Here is a 13,631-nt window from a genome sequence, read left to right as displayed (position 1 = left end):
CAACTTGTATCTGGGATATTAAACAAAATAAGGCCACAGATACATACATACGTACGTAATCGCGCGTGAGTTTTTTTGTATCTAGAGGTTTATCACTCCCTAGTCAGAAAAAAAATATATATATATATATTTTCGATGGGCCCTTATTAACGATAATAGCAATACGTTTCTCCTATTATACTATTATAGTTTATAAGAGTCGGGAATTTAAAAACTGGATAAAAATTGGAAATGAAATGAATTACATAATCAGATACATAACTGGTAATTAATATTAAATTTAAAAAAAATTAATTTATGTAGTCTTTTTCCTTTTTTACTTCCTTGTACGAAGTAGAGGAAGTATTGTGCTCACGAAACATATCGGTTTTCATATTTCAACGGAAATATCCATTTTAACTAGTTTTGGCGTGACGTTTGTACGCACGAATGTATGTGTATGTATGAAAATGAAAAAAAAATTATTAGTGAAATAAAGTTTTTTGTACTTTTAAAAACGTGTAAATTTAATTTAATGGGAATTACATATGTGTATACGTAATAAATTTGGTGAAACATCTGATTATTTAATATTAATTAAAAATTATAATTTAGAATCATATTATTTTTGGATTCTCTTAGTAAATTCTTATAAAAATTGTATATTTATTTTAAAAAAAATAATTTTATTTAATTATTTGACAGAAAAATAAAATAAATTTTTGAATTGTATTCAATTTAAAGTGATTGTTGAAATTTTTTTCACTTGTGCGTAATACGCACATGATTTCTGGTGTGTCGTATAAATAAAAGTTAATATTAATTAAACTATTCCATTTACTCCTGCATTCTGGTTACAAATATTAATTTTGATCTTACGGTGTATAATAATAATAATAATACGTTTTTATTATTGGATTATTTGGTAAACAATTTATTTAAAGAAAAATCAAGGGACTTTTACTCTAACCTAATATTTGAGAAAAAACTGTTGAATTAATAATTGTATAAATATTTAATGTTAATAAAAACTAATACTTTAAAAATTGTGTATCTGTCCACTTTTATTACAGAAATGGAGGATCGTATCTCACTTTCAAATGAAATAAATTTAGATGAAGTGCAGAAAAAATGTGTATAGGTAATTTAATAGACGTACAAGGAAGTCATGTGGTGTCCACATTAGGTTTTTTTACTTTCGGATAGAAATAAACAACATTACCAAAGTAATATATGTATAATATTCATACAAGCAATATCCACTTAGTGCTTTGTGTAATGCTGAGTACAAAAAGTCTTGAACGTATTTTGAATTCCCTCGTGAAATACAGCTCGTCCTCTTAATAACAAAAAAGTGATAACACATTTATTCCAATTTTTATATAAATATATCACAAAAAGATTATAGAAAACCTCCAACTAAAACATTCTAGATCGATATTACATCTATTCTTCTATTTTTTAAACCACCATAAATATTCAAATAGTTTCCAAATTCAGAGATAAATAATTAAGATATTACCTTGATCTCAACTAAAAAAGGAAAATGTTTAATAGATCAATTTTTACGAATACTGTATGAATAAAAATTACGTTATAATATCCATAAATAAATAAAATTGAGATATCTTAAATCTCGATGCTACGGCGATAAAAAAATATGGCTGAAACTTTACATTTGATCAAACAAATGCCACTTATTTTCATATGTAACAGAAAAAAGTACGAGTACTCGGCAAAATATAGATGAAAGTAATTTACTAAATTTTCTTAAATGTTAAAAAAATTAAGAGCCATTCACATCTATAGAGATTTTTATAAATAAAAATCTTTGAAATTTACTATACTGTTTTACCACATCATTTAAGATCCTATCACATTCCAAATCATTTGGATCTTACCAAACCTTCAAAATAATTTTAAGATACGCTGTAATTAAATAAGTGAAATTGTTATACTGAAATACCATTAAATAAAATGAAATTTTGCGTAAATCATTTTATCCTTTCTACACAAAACATTTATTCCGGAAATAAATCGTTAAACAATTATTTCAAATGTATCTATTAATACGTAACTGGGAATTCCTACAGTTTTTCGTGTCACAATTTAAAGATTGAAATGTGATACATATTTTATAAAATGAAAAAAAAAAACACTAACCGACTGAGTTCAGTTAAGCAAAGAAGTTTTAAACAAATGTTTTCTGTCTTAATCGGAGATAATTCAAACATTCTGAAAAGATGCGAATAAAATGTTATTGTTATTGATATAAAGCCACTTAAAAATAAATATTTAAAAATATTAACTTCGTAATAAAATACAAAATTTACAATATTTCTTTGGAATTTAAATTAAATAAAAAAAAGATTCTAACAAATAAAATTTTATAAGTAAATAATGAAATGTATATAATTACACAGACAGTGGTCTGATTTTGTTAACCGATAGATTTTTAATGACTGTGTCAATATTGGTACAGTAACTTGGACAAATATCGACAAATTTGAGATAAGATTTTATGTTAGGCATATGATATAGAAAAAAAATTAAACCAAGAAACAATGTTTATTACACGGGACAAACACAAAACAGTGTAATCAGTATTATCACTACATTAATATCGTTTCCAGGATTGTGGAAGACCACTAAAGTTATGTTCGTTTAAAAAAAAAATTACTGGAGGAATGGTGAAAAATAATGACCAGTTTCTTTGTTATCAGCGCCTATTTAATACATTGGAATCAAAAATTTACGTTCATTTACCGTTGAAAACCTTCATTACAGATTTGAAAAAAAGATTTATCAGGTCATTTTATGAATAATCATTTTAATTTAAAAATAACATATTGTAGGTATCGATTAAATCACATAAAATATTAATATTATAATCATTATAAAATATTTATTTAAAAAAGTATGCCATTACATAAAATTAAAGTTAACTAACTCCTTCAAAAAATCTTAAAATGTATAACAATATCCAAGAAATGAACTTCGAATCCCAAAAAAATAATATAACGAATATTTAAAAAAATTTAAATTTTCACACATAAAACATGAAGCAATTCAAAAAATGATACCTCTAAACTAAGCGGATAAAGAGAGAACGAAAAAATATAGAAAACTAGCTCTACCCGCCACGCTTCGCTGAGGCACATTGTGGTTGCATGGATGAGAAATGAGAAACAAAACAAAGCATACGTTTCATAGAAGTTTAATTTTGCAATACTTGTGGATATACAATATTTTTTGTTTTTCCACTGTCTGCGTAGATGTAAAGGCTATCTGGTTTGCCGACTCGGGAACACGCAACATACAGTTCCCCATGTGAGAAGCAATCCGCATCTAAAACTAAACCACACAATTCTAAAGATTCACCTTGAGCTTTATTGATTGTGATTGCAAATGCCAATCGAATTGGGAATTGCAATCTTTTAAATTAAAATGGTGTATCGGTCGTGATTATGGGTATTCGAGGAATGAGGACATCTTCACCTTTGAAAGGCCCCGTTAAAATCGTTGCTTCCACTACGTTATTCATAAATTTCTTAACTGCAAGTCGCGTGCCGTTGCAGAGTTTTGGCTGATTAATATTCCGCAACAGGATAATTGTCATTTTTTGATCGAACCGTTGCTAGAATCAATCTAATGAGGAATGTTTTCCCAGTTCCTCCTGGCGCATCCAAGAAGAAGACCCCCCCCCAACTCCGTCATTTATCATTTGCATTATGCGATTATAAATGCCTTTCTGTTCACGCGTTAATTTGGGAATGTTTGATTGGACATATGACTGAAGATCACCAATGTTGTAACTCTGTTCACGGCGTAAATCAACATCAAATGAAGCAATCAGCTCGGGTGGGTGCTGGCATTCCCAACTGACTAAGAACTTTATTTGGAATAGCTAAGCACTTGTCTTCGATATTTATCAATACTTCGTTGTAAATGCCTTCTGTAAATTCCATGGTCATATTGGTATTTTCTAGGCGTACTCTATGCAAAATATCCTCAGCCATATGCGATCGATATCTTTCCCATAACTCTGTGGGAGATGAAGGGAAGCAAGCGGTCAATATAATTGCAAATAATGCGCGAATTTGATTTGGATGTGCAGTGTTGCACGCGTCATTAATACATATATCCCACTGTTGGTCGTTTTCTGATAAATTCAGAGCTTGGTGAAAGGCGCAGCTCAATCACGACACGATCACACAAAAGTACCTCGATTAAAGTGAATATTTAATTCAGATTCTATAATAATCTGAATCAGATGCAAATGGATACGTTTTTTTTTTTTTTTTGTTAATAAACAATGTAATTGGGAACAGGTATTGTTTCACATGTGACTGCGGTTGTCGTTAGTTAGTATGGCGAGTGTTCCCCTCGCTTCCGGCAGATGGCGCGGTCACTGGTACACAGCTGACCGTTAAAAAAACTCTTTTCACGCGGTCGCGGTATGTGACTGATGCGAAAAACAGATAAAAACAATTTTTGATGCGGGTTATATATCGTGCTAAAATTTGAGCTCAATCGGTGCAGAACATTTTGAGTTTTTGAAGCGTACAGAAACGAACTTAACACTTTTATATATAAAGATTTGTGGGCTGCGAAAAAAGCCCTTAAATCGTGCGAAAAAACACATCATTTTAAATGCTTACAAAAGCAGAGTAATGCTTACAAATTACAGAATAATCAAACGGCGTTCATTTCAGATGTTAATAAACTGCTAACGTAAGTAGAAGTTGTGCTGCTTCAGTGTACAACGTGATTCTCGAGTATGAATCTACTAATGAATTACGGTCTCCAAAGAAAACAATAAAACCCCGCAGATCAATTGAGAAAAAGGTGAGATTTTGATAAAAACGCGATTCGTAAAAAAATTACACGAATTTGAATTATTTAGAAATAGTTTAGCGGTGTATTATGTCCTTTGGAAGAGAATTCGGTTATTGTCTTCGACAACGCTTCTTATCATTAAACGAAAAGAATTCCAGCCGTGTTATAGAAAAACAATGATATCAAAATGTGGCTTAGTTCAAAAGGAATAATTTTTGAAGAAGTTTAAGTTAATGTTCAATCACTGCAAAGGGTTTCGCGTATTAAAAGTAATTATAGTCCGTATACAATTGGTTTGACACACAACGCCATATTGGTAAGTCGTGTTTTTATTCGGCTCCTAACGAATATGTTTGCCGGCCTCCGTGGCGCGACTGGTAACGTCTCAAACTTTAATCCGGTGGCTCCGAGTTGGAATCCCGGTCAAGCATGGCATTTTCATAGCTATAAATCATTCATTTCATCATCTGAAGCAATGCATAACGGTGGTTTCGGAGGTTAGAAAATACAAAAAAAAAACGAATACTTAGTTGTGTGGTTTCCGTGTTACTATTTGTGAATTTTGTTCTTTGCTTTTACATAGCAAAGAACGCTAAATGACCAAAAAACGATTGTTTGGTCATATATATGTAAAAAAATAACCTAACAAAGGATTTTTGGTCATTATGTAGGGATATTATTTTCTGTGTATTTGGTTATTTCGACTTTTTTAGTTTGCATAGTCTTAAGTCTATCTGGGCTATAAGAAAGTTGGGTGTTTTAATTTATTTACTGTAAGTCATCCTTCTTGGTGGCTTTTCTTTTTGTTTTGGTGTCTTTTTTTTAATAAAATACAGATGTTTTAGCTGTTAAATATAATTCAAATAAATTTGTTACTTAATCAGTTGTGATTTTGTTTACATTGGCAACGGCCATACGGGCTCTTTGTGATTGGTCGTTGTGTTTGACAGCGGCCATCTTGCATTGATCTGATTGGTTTTTCTTTGTTTGCATTTCCATCTGATTTATTAGCCTCTTATTTATTAAAAAACTGTACAAATTAAAAATAGATAGATAGATTTATTAAAAATAGATGAAAACAATCTTTGATGCGGGTTATATATCGTGCTAACATTTTTTTATCGTGTTTTTAAAAAAAATAAAATACAGATGTTTTAGCTGTTAAATATAATTCAAAGAAATTTGGTCGTTGTGTTTGACAGCGGCCATCTTGCATTGATCTGATTGGTTTTTCTTTGTTTACATTTCCAAATTAAAAATGTACAAATTAAAAATAGATAAATTTATTAAAAATAGATGGAAACAATCTTTGATTCGGGTTATATATCGTGCTAAAATTTGATCTCAATCGGTGCAGAACATTTTGAGTTTTTGAAGCCGTACACAAACGAACTTAACATTTTTATATATATAGATTTGCTCTTAACGTTAAAATTAACAAAATTCAGACGTGCCCCCCAAAAAGAAATCTTGCTTAGTTCTGCGCGAGAAGACGTACTTTCGTTAATCTAATTTGGTTTTAATATTGTTTTTTTTTTTTTTTAATTTGGTTTCATATTGCTAAGAATAGATACCGCAGATAAAGAAATGTTAACGTTCCAACTTTTTTTTTTTGTTTGTTTAACTTCCAGGACCACCGTTAGATATTGCTTCAGAGGATGAGTTGAATGATTTGCAGCGTGTGTAAAAATGCTATGCCTGACCAGGATTCGAACTTGGAACCTCCGGATGAAAGGCCGAGGCGCTACCACACGCGCCACGGAGGCCGGAAACGTTCCAACTTGCACCATCATAACGAACCATGCTTCTAACTTGCTCCGCTCAAGTTTTTTCGACCTCAAGTTGAGCATAATTCAAGAAAGACTCAACCAATCTTCATAAAATTTTCACATTCACAAATGCAGATACACTACCACAGCATAACTAATTTTAGTGAAATTGATTTAGTAGTTATGGAGATTTTCGAGCCACAACATTTTATACTTAGGCCTATAAATGTATTAAACTTTTATACCAAGTATAAATGTTTTATACTTAGTTTTAAAATACATATACACATATATATAAATTTAAGTGGGTACTCCTCATACCTCAAACTTTTTTCACCCCCCCTCACACAAACTATGCGACCGAAAGTAATTCCGTACTTTTCTTCGAAAGTCGGTAAAAAAAAGGAGAACGGTATGTTTTAGACAATATAGATTGAAGTTTAAAAATCACAAACGCAGAAGAAAAGAAAATATTAAATATTTAACTGTCATCGGCATAAAGAAATGATATTTAGTTTTCTTATTAAACGAAATAAAGTTAATTTTGTACGTTTTGATGTTAAAAAAATTGTATTTTTATAGCAAGTAGGAACTGAAATTATCTTGGGTTGGTATCTCTGAGCGTGCAACAATGCATAGAGATCTTACAGTGGTACTCTCTCTTTCTCATGCTCTCTCTCTCTCTATCTCTCTTATTCATTAATATGTTATAAAAATACAAGAAATAATTTTATTTTTATGCAGAAATACATAAAATATAACAACAGTTCACTTAACTTTTTCCATACGTGTAAGTTAAAAAAAATCTGCTAAATAACAAAACGTCAAGTAGATGTCGACCAGTTATCCGACTTCTTTTTACTGTATTTCAATTTAATGTTTAAACAAAATAAATTAGAATTTTTGATATAATGATTTTTGACAGAAGTTTTAATCAACCGGACATTAAAATAGAACTGACAGCCCTGGTATTCCTACTCTTATTCCAAAACATCCAAGAAAATAATTACTTTTTAATATACAATTTTAAAAGCAGCTGTCCAAATTCCAATTTGATTTCCTCTAGCGCTTTCGGCTATTCTGCGATCTTCAAGAGGAGTATAATTACGGTTAATATATATAAAATTATAATCTTATATATACGTGTATATATATATATTTTTTTTTTCACCTTCTCCCCTGGGCCGGATCCTGCAGTTAAGTGTAACACAGCCGAGGGGAGTGTCATACTCTAATGGGCCTCCCATCTCGGCCCGTCGGTCGGATCTTACTTTGCGCCCGCCTCAAACTTCCAGAATAGGATCCACCAGGCCCGGCTATGCCGTCCCTGGGTTCCCACTCGAGGAGCCGGGACTCGGTCTTTAAGCCAACGCCTCTAACGGGGACACCCCGAGTGGAGCATCCCCGCCGAGACACGGTCTTTTTCGCTCGGGGGTTAGAAAGTCCCCGTGCCTCATCGCTACCTCCCACTCGTGGAAGCGCGAGCGAACGGCAACTCCGTAGAGGGCTGTCCCTCATCCCCAAGCCTTCTCCTGAAGAACCCTCGTCACGAATACTGCGATGGTATCAAAATTCTTGAATCTCCGCAACATGGTGGTGATGATGGTCTCCACGCTGTGCGGTCCGGTAATCGCCCAGCAAGCTAAGCGGTATTCATCTCACTGCGGGCACCAGAACACCACGTGTTCCTGGGTATCCGGGTCATAATAAGGGTAGTAGGTGTTTCCTCCTACCACACAGGTAGGCGCGGAAAACCCTATGGCTGGTTAGGAATTGCGTGAGCCAGTAGATCAGCTCCCCAAACTTCCGACCGGCCCACGGCCCTATATCCGCGATAAGACAGTGCGTCCACCTACCCTTGGTGAACGCATCACACCTAGCTTGCCAATCTTGGAACAGGGCCGCATTTATGTCCTCCTTGGGCATTCCCCGTTGGCCCAACACTCGAGCCTCTGCCAGCTGCTGAAGAAGTGGCTGTCCCGTGATCACCAGAACCGCCTCTGTCGACACTGAGGCATATGCTGATGCCATCTTGAGGACCATGCGACGCTGTATCCCGTCTAGGATTCTTCTGTTATCTCCTCTAAGATAATAACTAAGATAACAATTGAGAAACTAATACAATACGGACGTAGTAACTTAGACTTAAAACTTTAACTTTTGACGAATTTTAACAAAATGACGATCAATTGTTATATATTCGTAAATATATCATTTAAATATGTAAGATTATAATTTTATATACGTTAATCACAATTGTACTCCTCTTGAAGATGGCAGAATAGACGAAAGCGCTCGAGGAAATCAAATTGGAATTTGGTAAGCTGTTTTTAAAATTATATATATTAATTATACCAAACGGTACCGTGTTCGAATAACTAAACCTTGCCGTGAAAAGATAAAAAAAATCGAAGATGAATATTGGAACCAGGAATCGTTAATAGATTCTCTGACAAAATCTTTTATTTTCTCTTTATACAATGACAGTGATAATAGTGACAATTATACTGAAGATAGAGATGATAGCGAGGAGAGCGTTCTAGCTGAGGAATTAAAGGATAATTCATTTTCCAGAAGTAATTAAAGTTACAGTAATAACACCATCCATCGCAATATTTACCGTGTAATTAGAAATAGATAATTTTTCATCCGTTATTATATTTTATATACAGTACAGAATTAGCCGGCTGTATTTCATTTCAAAATTGTTGCATTCATTTTTTTTTTTTAAATAGAACAATTATTTGGTTAGGGGAATTACTAAGAGCGAGGAAGATGTTTTTACGTTGGGTAATAATCGTCGCCACTGCAAGCTCACCGTTACTTGGCGATGACTGTACAATAACCGATTGTTTAGTTCGAAAATAATGTACATTACGCTTGTATAGTGTGGAATTACGAAATTTTTGGTAATGGTACTGTTAACTTAGGAGGGACGTAACTCGGTTGAAAGACGTTTAATTTAAGTTTAAAGATGAAAGTTTCATCAAAAATGTTTAATACGAGTAGTTTTTCTGGGAACTTAAATTCCAACCAACCAAAATTCAATCCAACAGATTAACATTCCAATTCTGGATCTTCCCTTATTTTCTTAGAAATTTCCGCTAACCCGTAGTACTAATTAAAATATTTCAGGCGCATGGTTATTATGTTTCAATAATTTCACTACATTTAATTTATACGAAATTCATTTACATTTTAATTTAAATGAATTACAACGAAATGAATTGTTTTCTTCAGTACTATATCTACTATTTACTTTTTCCTGAATTCCACTTTAACATTGGATGTCTGTTAAAATAACTAATATATATATGGATTTTCATTAAACTTAGAATTGTGTTATTATATTCAATGCCCATTTTGATTTCGTAAAATAAAATATAATATTTTGAAACAACCGTTTATTGCTTCCTTCTAAAAGGTCGATCTTTAGATCCTTCTAACAGATCGTCTTATAGATCGATCTTAACACTATTTATTATATTATTACTATTGTCTTCAAAATATACCTTTGAATCAAAATGAATAAAATACGTGTTTCCATCTGTTTTATTTTATTTTTGGTGAGTGTAGCTTAGGCAATATTACTATATTTATGGATCATATAATTGTAGGAGTCTACAAAGAATAATAAAATCTAATCTCAAGTTGTTTATTGCCGTTCCAAGAAACAGTCTTAACCAATTACGCTTCTCTTTTGCCAAACAGAAAATTATTTCATAGTTTTTTTAGATTAAATTAAATAAGTGTTACTAAGGTCCAACATTATTTTTAGAATTATACACCTGTGGTACGCTACAATTATACATATCAAATTTGCTGCAAGAAACTGATAAAATTAAGGGCAAATCAATTATTTAATAATAATTTTTTCGTTAATATCTGTAGTTTCTATTTTTATGCAGGAATTCATCGTATGTTTTTTTTTTTTTTTTAATGACATAATTGTAAAGATCGGCAATGACCTGAGAACCACTAATTACTTCCAAGATTAGCGTAGCTATTTTCAAGAATAGCAAGCATTCCATGCCAGCCTATCTGGAGAAAGTAAGGAATGATTTGTTCTCCCGTAGCCTTCTTCTGTGGACCGAACATACACATTTACACATTAACATTTAAACCCGAAATTCTGGTCATATTATAAGAGCATAAGGTCATAAGAGCGATACAATCACTCTGTTCACCGTAACTGGCTGTGCAATTGACATCATTACACTCAGATAAAATATTTCTTTCATTAGTGCTCTTCACCTCAGACGATGTACATTAATAAAAATCATATAGAAATTTGGAAAGTAGGACTAGGGAAATTTGTAAAGTAACAGATTAGTATGCATTCATGTTTAGAAAAAATACATTGTATACAGTACCTCAATTTTTTGGAGAAAATGTAATAAGTAAATTTAACAAAAAAAACTGGTAGAAAAAAACAAACCAAACACCCTAATGTAAATTTCATAAGAAAGCTACCTATTGTAATGGATACCATGATTCGACTTCCGGAAAATTTCGACATATCTTTGCGTTTCACATCCCCCGATCCCAAAACCACCGTCAGCTCAAAAGTTTATATATATATATATAATTTTATGTTTCTTGTGGACAAGATAACGGCCGTAATTTTGCTCCATTCACTTTCAAATTGTTTCTTAAAAATAATTTGTCCCAAATTCTCGGTCGAGTTCGTTAACGGCCAAAATCAAATCATGGAGATGATAATAGGGGGGGGGGGGGGGCTTTTTCGAAAAAAACAAAATTACGCTATAAATTTCTCATTTCGAAAAACTACTATTTTCTGGATAAGACCCTACAATTTATGTAAGTAAAGGTTTTTAATATCACCAACCACTGGCCCAGGGGGTGGAAAATGGGATTTAAAAAAAAAATTATACCTCCCTTAATAGGCACAGTATCAAATCGGTTTAAGTGGTCATTTAATCCTCTAAATATTAACTACAACTTTGGTCTGAAACAATTTTTGATATGACTAACCCTTACGGTAAGAGATGACCAAAATGTTGCTGGAATTGTAAGATGAATGTAAGATGCTTGTATTGATGATTGTAAGATGCCTGTCGAATGCTAAATACATGAAATTTTTTTCACGTGCAACCATTGTCGTATTGAGTAAATTTGAAGTTTTTCTTAACTTTAAGGTGGAAATATTTTTCATCCCGTACTTAGTACCGGTAAAATCTACCTTCGTCTTCCGGCATGTCGAAAGAGATTTTTTTTATTTTGTATTTGGTTAAATTAAAGCAAGAATTAGTTTAGAGGAAGATGGAACTAGTCCAATCAAAGATTAACCTTTTGTTTTATGGTACATGAAAATCGATTTTAATATTAAGAAAAAAGAATTGTGGAAATATGTAAACGGTTTATTTTTCCAAACCTGTAGTCCTATTGAACTGTTTATATCCAATATTTTAATAAAAATAAAAGATTTTAAGAAACATTTTTCAAAGTAGTTAAACAACTACTTTGGTAGGTTTAATATGTTAAGATCCACGCTAAACAATGTACCGGGTAAGTTTATATTTGCAGAACATTTATGAATGTTTTGTAAAATATAAAGATATTAGATAGCTATGTCTCTAGAGGAAAAAGAGGAAAATAAAACTTATTTTTTTCAGCAGTAAGTTTATTAGGTGATCTATTTGAATAATACTTGAACAGTTGCAAAACAAAAACAAGGACAATTATAGTCAAAACTAGTTTTTTACTCCACAATAATTGAAACACAACTCTTAGAAATGTAGATCTGTTTTTTTCTTTCATAATATAGCATACAAACGATTGGTACTTAAAAAGCGAATTAGCCATGTGTTACACTGACCTTAAATAATATTCACGATGTTTAATTAGTGAAATCTGTTATTAGAATTTGTAATTTTATAAATAAATCAAGGCCAATCTAATTAAATATTAAATTCTTGAATATTTTCGCTGACGTTCTTAAATACTTCATTCAACTTAACGTTTCTGCATCAAACGTTATTTACATTATTTACGTTGAGTTACTGTAATCTAATAATTTTTTAAAGAGGTTTATTTAAAATGTTGAATAGAAATAAACAATTCAGATATAAATAAATAATTATGTGATACATATATATATGTATAAATATGCATTTACAGATTCAAACTGTAATGTTTATTACAATAGAAATTCTTCCGATGTCGGTAATAGAAAGCATTCTATGTAAAAAATGAATTATAAATAAAAAAAACAAAGCAGGCTGTTTAGGCGAAAAATACAAAACTTTGTACTTACTCGGCTGTGCAATATTAATGAACAATGCACCTCCTTTTCTAAAACTACACGGATGATCCTTAAAAAGAAGTAGACCTATTGATGTTTAAAGAATGCAGAAGTATACACCTGATCTTTCACAAAATTACAACATTTCTTTTTGGAGTGATAATCTTATTAAAGTTACTTTATCTTGAATTTGCTATATGAATTTAATAATGTATATTAATTAATAAAAATAATTATGATACAAAAAGATTATTTAATGAAACTTATTTAGGCTTCATTTTTATGAAACTGGTTTTACATCATAATAAAAATAAATTCCGTGAAATAATCTTCAAATATTCAAGATGTTAATGTTACTACTCACAAATAGTTTTTTATCGGTAAAGAAAACGGTAAAGAACGGAATTTTTTTCTCACATCTAAAACATGATACTTGTTCGGCCATAAGTTTTGATGACCTGGTTTCCTGCCTAAAGGGGCATATTCTATAACTCTTGAAATTACACTGATCATTCTCAGTTCTCTTCGAATATCGATATCCCATCTCCCATTCAAGTAGGCAACGCACTTCTACAAAGAATGCACATTCTACAAAGAATCCGCATTGTACAATTACCCCTAGAGAGTACTTGAATTTTCTCAAATTTATTTATCTGAACTTTCGTATACAAAATTTCGTAATATTGCCATTCGTTTTGTTATAATTTTCACACTGAGATTATGCTAATAATTTCACTGTAATAGTAATAATAAACAAATATAAGATTAAAAAAATCTCA

The 13,631-nt window shown here is 31.6% G+C and overlaps 1 protein-coding gene across 8 annotated transcripts in view; it reads right to left on the bottom strand.

Moving 5' to 3' along the window:
• LOC142322063 (uncharacterized) overlaps positions 1-13,631 on the bottom strand; it is a 516,135-nt gene that overhangs the window by 152,249 nt on the left and 350,255 nt on the right. The gene's annotated exons all lie outside the window — the stretch shown is intronic.

This window comes from Lycorma delicatula, chromosome 3 (assembly GCF_047948215.1).
Source record: "Lycorma delicatula isolate Av1 chromosome 3, ASM4794821v1, whole genome shotgun sequence".
NCBI classification, from domain to species: domain Eukaryota; kingdom Metazoa; phylum Arthropoda; class Insecta; order Hemiptera; family Fulgoridae; genus Lycorma; species Lycorma delicatula.
Note: the sequence above shows the minus strand (reverse complement) of the source record. Positions and strands in the feature narration are given on the sequence as shown.